Here is an 8501-nt window from a genome sequence, read left to right on the forward strand (position 1 = left end):
AAGTTGCAATGTAATTCGACCTTATTGTCATCAATGTGGTCGTCTTTTACTGGGGTTTTTTATTTTTTTAACCGTCTTTTACAGTAATTCATAAATGAAATGATTGAACGTGAACTAATTTTAGGTTGTTTATTAAAAAAAATAAAATAATAAAGGGTTTTTTTTTTTTTTTTTTTTTTTTTTTTTTTTTTTTTTGGTAATGTAATATAAAAATAAAAATAATTTTGAGCATTTTATAAATATTTGTATTTTAAATTATTTGTTAATAATTTTTTATTAAAAAAAAAAAAAGAATTTAGCCACCTGCTGTTCACGTGGATGAGGGTCATCCATGTGGCTAACGGGTCGCCACGTAGCGTTAGCGACGTGGGTCATGCGTGGCTGATGAGGTGGTCGCGAAGTGAACCCATTGCAACGTGAGCAGTGGCCATGTCGCTGACATTCTGCGACGTGGTGACTGTCCACGTGGCTATGTGTCGACATGGCATTTAAGCCACATCGCCATTGTAGCCACGTGGTCAATCACCACGTCTAAACATGTGGTGATGTGACTGTTCTACCACGTGGCGGAAATCGCCACATCATTTAAAAAAAAAAAAACCCACCCTAAATCCCTAAAACCCTAAACCCTAAAAACTAACTATGAACAATTAGAACAATTTACATTTTCATAAAATATAAACAATATAATTAAAACAATTCAAAATCAAAACAGCAGTTTCAACAAATTTACATGAAATAAACGTCATAGTTATTAACAAAACAGAATTGGAAAACATATACGCAAAACGTCAACAAAAAACGTCATAGTTTTTCAATTGGCACAACGGGTGACAACTATCCAAGGGGCGAGGGCGATGGCTGCCCAAAGGGCGACAACTGCTTAGCGGGCGTTGCATTACCTGCAAATAATAAGAACATTAACAAAATAAGTTATATGCATATCAAGTCTAAAGCATTGACCAAAGAGAGAGTTTACACAAACGCAATCATACCTACAGAACCACTAGATGATTTTATCCCCAAAAGCGGTGTACTATCACCAGCTGGCGCTAGGGACTGCGAAGTAACCTGGGTCGTGGGGCATACTCCTAAGGCAAGCATTGACTCAATCTGGCTCAAATGCTCCTCCAAGGCCCGACATGCTGCCTTTTGAATATCTAACTCGATCTCCATCGATGCAATCCTTTCATCCTGTGTGGAGGAACGATGCCTGTGATCGGATGATCGTGTTTGTGAAGGGGTGTAGTATGAATATGTCGTCCCCCTGTACAAGCAAATCATTTGGCCCTACTTGTCGAACCCTTCCCACGTACTTTGGCTTGCCAATCGCCTGTTCATACGCGTCATTTGCTGTCCATCACATTGTGTCTTCAGTCATGCTATGCATAACTGCAGGGTCGTTCGGTACAAGCTGTGTCATCATCTCCTATATGTTGTTGTAAATGTTAGTGCGCCTGATAGATGTTTGTAGTAAATATATAATTAATCACACACATAACTTATAAATATTAAATTAGGTGATTAGTAGCATACACATAGCTCCCTCGTACGCTTAGTCAGGTAACTCCCGTCCCTTCTTGTGTGGGTCTTGACAAATGCTTTTGCTCGAGTCGGAGCAGTGCCAGACGTGCTTGCTTGTCGACGTCAAAAAAAAAAAAAACATTAACACTTGTTTTAAAGTACATTTAGATACAAAAATTATTACATCTATATATATGTCTAGAGCAAGTTGGTGCACATATATACCTTATTGTGTGTGAATCTGGCATAGCTTATTGATTCTAAGCAGTGGTGAGTGTCGTTCAGCTTTCGCATTCGCTTCATCTGTTCAGCATTCTCCTACACAATGAAAATTTTGAGATATTTAAGCATTGGCACAATTACATTAAATATTTAAGGGGTAATTACTTTTTCCCCCCATGAACTACCAAAAAATGCGCGATGCTCTCATGAATTACCAACTCAACCAAAAAAGAGCATCCAACTATGAACTTTATACATTTTGCCCACTTCCGTCAGTTAGACCCGTTAACATGGATATGATATGCCGATTTTGGACGTTAATTTTGATTAAAAGACAAAAATGCCCTTAATTGATAAAAAAAAAAAAAAAAAAAAAAAAAATTGGTTTATTAATTTGGTTTAAATTTATTAATAAAAAATATTAAAACTAATATATATTCATTCTTTTTTTCTTTTTTTCTTTTTTTTTTTTTTAAATTTAAAAAAAGAGCATAAAAAAGCAAAAAAAGAAAAAGAAAAAAAAGAAAGAAAGAATAGGGGGTGTTGCCTGAAGGGGTGGCAGCCACCCCCTTAGGTGGAGGGGGTGACGTGCGAGCCACTCCCAAAGGTGGGTCCGGCCACCTTTGGGGTGGCTCATGGCCACCCCGCAACTTGGGGGGCCGCACGGCCACCCCTTAGGCCGGGTGGCTTGCAGCCACCCCAGCTTTTCTTTGGGGTGGCCGTGTGGCCACCTTAGGTTTTTCCAAAAGTGGCCGTGTGGCCACCCCGGCCTAAGGGGGTGGCAGCCACCCCTTCAGCAGCACCCCTTCTCTTTTTTTTTTTTTTTTTTTTTTTTTATTTTTTATTATTATTTAATTTAATTTAATTATTATTTTTATTTAAGTTGAGGGCATTTAAGCATTTTCACGAGTTAGGCTAACAGAAAGGGGCAAAACATGTAACTGTGGTAGTTGAATGCTCTTTTTTGGTCGAGTTGGTAGTTCATGGAGGCATTATTAGTAATTCATAGGGGGAAAAGGTAATTGCCCAAATATTTAATTAATTAAAAAATGATTGAAAATATACATAATAGTAATACAAGTCATGACCTATGTACCTTATTTTTCTCGGTACACCATGCCCCCAACAAATGCTCTACATCTGCGGTTTCATGTTGTGTGAGAAACTTTGCATTCACTCTTGCATGGATGCTTGATGGCGTATCACCCAGTTGAATTTCAATCGCGTCTTTAAATGTATGCTTTTATTGCCGGTGCTTATATCCCATATCCTGGAACTCTTTATGTTGGTGCCTTTTCCAGATCTACAGTTTTCGAAAGATAGAACGCCACCTGCACAGTTTAACAATTAAGTTGATAAATTCACCAAAAACATAATTGGAAAAAAAATTACATCCACTCGGACGTGAATTTTAACATCTATTTTAAACATACTATCAACGTCGCCCACATGTCCAACTTTATCCGCTTATCTACCTTCAACCATTTGTCCTGCATATGTACACAGTTCACGCTTCTTACTATTTTGCCTGTATGCTGCCTAAATCGGTTTGCATTGCGTCCAACAGATTGTGTCACAACATTGTACTCTAGTACAATCTTTTTTTTTCCCACCGGGAGCACCCAATTTTTTCTCTGGTTCGAAATCACCTGGAAGTACACTCTCCCATTCGGATTATAACCTAACCATAGAAAATGAAATGTTTAAATCATTAAAAAAAAAATGAAAAATGTATATTATTATTTAAAACTTCATATATATATATATATATATATATATATATATATATATATATATATATATATATAGATTTTTTGTTGTAAAAATATGTATTTACCAATCAACCGCATCTGGTCCGTCTGCAAGGGCTGGGTCGCAGGGTCATCGGGTGCCGTATCGTGGACCCCTTCCTCTGGATGCACCCGCTAGCTCCCATTCGGGGGCGACATCTGGCTGTCGTCTGGGGGTAGCCTCTAGTTGTCGTTTGGGGGTGGCATTTGGGTGTCGTCCAGAAGCGACATCTGGCTGTCGTCGGCTATAGGCATCTGGCTCCCTCTTGGAGGCAATAGCTGGGCCCCTGCAAGCTTTTGTGTCTCACTATCGGAGCCACATGGTGCGGGTTCAAACCAGGGGTATGGTCTGTATGGAATGGGTCCACAATGGTATGGAACGGGTTCAGTATAGGGGCAATTTTGATCCACGAGGCCCTAGGAAGTAAACCCCAATTGGGACAATGTCGGCAGCATAGAAGACATCTAAGAATAACCAGTAAGGCCGCCTTGCCCGTGCTTGGCTTGGTACCCCGCCCCACCTGGGAGTACTGGTCTATAATCATCATCTGCAACATCTAGCGCGCTATACTGTGACCCTTACGACGTAAAAGGCACAAGCATGTGTGGGCCCCGAGTCACACAATGTTTACTCCTTGGTTCCATTCAAACTTGCGAAATACATTAGACACCCAAATATTTTAATTAATATGCATAATTACCCAAATATATTCATAAGGAAAATGCGAATTTGACAATGAGATTTATACCATTTTATCAATGCACTTATTAATTACTATAATTTACAAATGATGTAATAGAATTTATGTGAATAGTGCCAGCAAATAGGATTTATTCATTCACACGCACTTCAATCGGATCCAAATCGGGCCTGTCATGGTCAAACTCATCATGCAGATCATGGAGGTTACCATTGGTTGACACGAGCGGCTCGCACTCATGATAAGTGGCACTTGCATCATTAAGCCGTTGACCCTGACCAACGTCGTACATGTTCCACGGTTTAGTTCTTACGGCACAAGCCCAATTTGGATTCATTTCATCTTCCACGTAAAAGACTTAGTCAACTTGAGAAGTTAACACTTAAGACTCATCAGTAATTAGCTCTCCCTTGTGGACAAGGTGATTGAAGTTTACATGCACTAGGTCATAGTCGTTTATCTTGTACCCCATGTCTCTCATGGTGTCCGCCCAATTGCACTTGAATAGGACGTACTTAGTCCTATCATAGTTCTCGACCTCGACTATATCTATTAACTTTCCGTAGTACATTTCCCCATCAACGATCGGCACACATTGGTACGCTCGAGTCTAGACGACTACGTACGTGGATTTTAAATTTATATGTTTTACCACTTCGCAATAGTACGAATCAATTGTATTGCAGTAAGGGTTATCGAACCACAAAGATTGAGGGTTGTTTTGCGTAATGGGATACTTAAATAACGTATTTAACTTAACTTCAAAATAAAAGCAAAAGTAAAGTTGTAGAATTGAAGCTACAACAAGTAAAGTAAAGAAAAGCGAAAATTGAAAACAAACTTAAAGGAAACTTAGGGTATTGATCTTATCAAATCCTCAGCTAATGGAATGCTTAAAGTCTAAAGGGATTTTCCTAACATGCATGATATGAGCGCATAATGGGCATCAACCATTACGACGATCTCGACATGAAAATACTTTCATTAAGACGTAATCATAAAGAACCTAGTTTTACATCAAACACTTACCACGAAAAGATTTAAACTATAATTGAAAAACGATTATACTATCAAAGGTGTGGGGGATTGATGCTCCTAACTTACTACTCTATAACACATCCTAATAAGAATACACAATACGTGTACACCCTAGTTAAGCCACAATAATAAGGTATCTTAGTTTCACATCAATCTATTCTATGTAAAGATTAAACTACAATGGAAAGACATTTTATACTACCAAAGGTATGAAATTACCGGTGCTCCCTAGCATACCTTATAAGGTGACTTTAATAGGTAAACACACATCATGTTAAATAGAACCATTGCAAAAGACATCGTTCTCTTTCAAGAATGTTGATTTTACTCATGAATCTAAGAAAACTCATAGACAAGCAATATCATTTTTTTATGAATAAATGGATTGGAATCTTGAAGACAAAACCTTTTAGCATGGGTTTTGCAATCCTCTAGCCTTTCACAATCATCAAACATATCAAGAAAAACTCAAGAACGTCAAGAACGCTTCATGGTTTTTGGAGAGGATTTTGATCAAACCCAAAGAACTAATTTAGCTATGCATAATTGAATATAATCTAAGCATGAAAATTAATGAAAACAGTAAAGGAAGAAGAAGGAAATGAATCAAAAACAACTATATTAAAATTATGAAATTCGGATTACAAAAGAAAAATAAAACCTAAGCTAAAACATGAAGAACAAAGAAGTAAAAGAAGAAGAAGTTGCTCTCTGGATTTTGGCCCAGAAAACGTGCATCAAAGTAAACTAAAACACAAGAAATTAAAGTGATACACTTGAGAAAATCCGAAACCCCCAAAAGATGCATAATTAAACCCTAAACCCTCATCTCATATATATATAGATTTAGATTTACAAAAGACTCATCAAGGATCAATTCTAGCCCACAAACAGAGCTGGTCACCGTCCATTTCTGTCCATAGAACTCAACTTTTAATTTGGATCACACAAAGATTTGAAAATATCTGGACCTTCTGGAAGATACGAAGTCGATCGATCGATTTTTATATGCTCTGAGAATCGATCGATCGCATCTGGATCGATCGAATTATTGACTATACAAATTATCGATCTATTGAATGCCTTGGACGATTTTTCATCTTTTCAAGATCAACTTCAAACTCTGGAAATGACCAAATTGCCCTTGATGTATTTTTCAGGTCTAATTCACGTGTTTTGAACTAGATTTCAACTAGGACCTGAAAATAAGACATAACACAAAACTACAACAAAACGTTATATATACAACACAAACTAGGTCTAACAAATACAAATTAAGGGGTCTTGAATCAAATAATTCAATACTTATCACACATACGCCACTATTCTGAGTCCTCATTCCCACATCATGTGCAAGAGTGCGAAATAGTTTGCCATTGACTACATACATTTTATACTTGACTACTATCTCCTTCGGCCCTCTACAATGCATAACCAACAACAAAACAAGATACAACCTGCATACTAAATCTCAAAGTTCCACATCCGAAAAAACAGTGGTAACCAAAACAGAATTGAGCATCAACAACAAAGGACATCTAAACAGAAATAATCGAGAACATTGAATCCAAAAAAAAAAAAAAATCAAGAACACATATATACACATACAGAACAAAAGAAAAAATAAGAAAAAAATTACAAAAAATAGAATTAATGCAAGGGGATAGAGAGTCGGCTGGTGGAGACTTACAGTGACTAATTTGTTCTTAATCTTCAATTAGCCAGTGTACCTAAAATGGAAAGAAAAGACAGAGATTTATAACTTTTAACATAGTTTTTTAGGTTATCTATGTACCTAAACATTTTGTCATATTTATTTCTTTTTATATAATTTGTCGTGGGACGTACTCTTAATGCAAGCATTGACTTAATTTGGCTCACCAATTATTAAATTTTTTTATTGGTCGTCGATCTTGTTTAATTTTAAATTGTTGATTAACAATATTATTGTAGATTTAAAATGTTGGAAAATTGGTTTTTTTTTTTTTTTTTTTCTCAAAAACACCAAAATTCATCTACAAACATGTCACCTTACAAAATATCTTTAATATTCTCCCATGAATAATTAAAAAAAAAAAAAAAAACATAATAAAACAACACAAACCATAATAGAAACATAAACACCCAAAAATAAAAAATAAATAAAGAAAAACTACAATCCGAATTGTCCACCCATAAATAGACACAAAAAAAAAAATAAAAATCATCTACAACATTTTTCTAATCTCCTCTCAATATATATACTAAATTAATAATCAACAACATTGAAACAAAAAAAATAATAAATAAATCAAGAAGACATATATACATGTATAGAACAAAGAAAAATAAGAAAAAACATGTATAGAACAAAGAAAAATAAGAAAAAAATTACAAAAAACAGTACAGATTTAAACATCAACACCCAAATTTATCAAGAACATTGAACCAGAAAAAAAAAAAAAAAAAAAAAATGAAGAACACACACACACACACACGTGCAGAACAAAAAAAAAATTACAAAAAAAAAAAAAATTAAAAAAAATTAAGGGAATAGAGAGTCTGCCTATGGAGAACAATTTGCCTTGTTCTTAAGCTTCAATCAGCCGGTGTACCTATAATGGGAGGAAAAGAATAGTTCTTACACTTATACATGCAAGCTCCAACAACCGAGAGAGATGGAATTGAGAGAGAGTGAGAGAGTGAGAGGCGGTGTATTACCGGTGGTGGCGCCGTACTGGAGGTCGCGCAGTAGAGGGTTGCCGGACGGTGGGCACTTTGGGGTTAGAGAGAGAGAGAGAGAGAGAGAGAAAGAGAATATGAGTGAGAGTGAGAGGTTGAGAGAGAGGAATGATTGGTGAGATTTTTTGTAGGAGGGAACATCGGACCTGCAGTGGTGGGCTGGTTGACGATGGCTGTGTGTGTGTGTGTGTGTGTGTGAGAGAGAGAGAGAGAGAGAGAGAGATGAGGCTTCTTCGAGAAGTCTCTTAAGAATATTTTTTTTTAATTAAATTTAATTTTTTTTCCCTAGGTGGCGCGGAGATGTCCCGCGTGCGGCAAATTGCTGCCAATATTCGAGATGTGGCATCGTGCCACGTCACGAAATAGCCACCTGGCACATTGCCACGTGGCGAAAATTGCGACGCGCATGAAGCATGGACGTCGCCATTCAGCTACGTGGCAAGAAGATACGTTGTTATACTGCCACGTCAGTAATTAATATTATTTAAAATACAACCTTGATTAT

This window comes from Alnus glutinosa, chromosome 6, assembly GCF_958979055.1.
Source record: "Alnus glutinosa chromosome 6, dhAlnGlut1.1, whole genome shotgun sequence".
In the NCBI taxonomy this organism is placed as follows: Eukaryota; Viridiplantae; Streptophyta; class Magnoliopsida; order Fagales; family Betulaceae; genus Alnus; species Alnus glutinosa.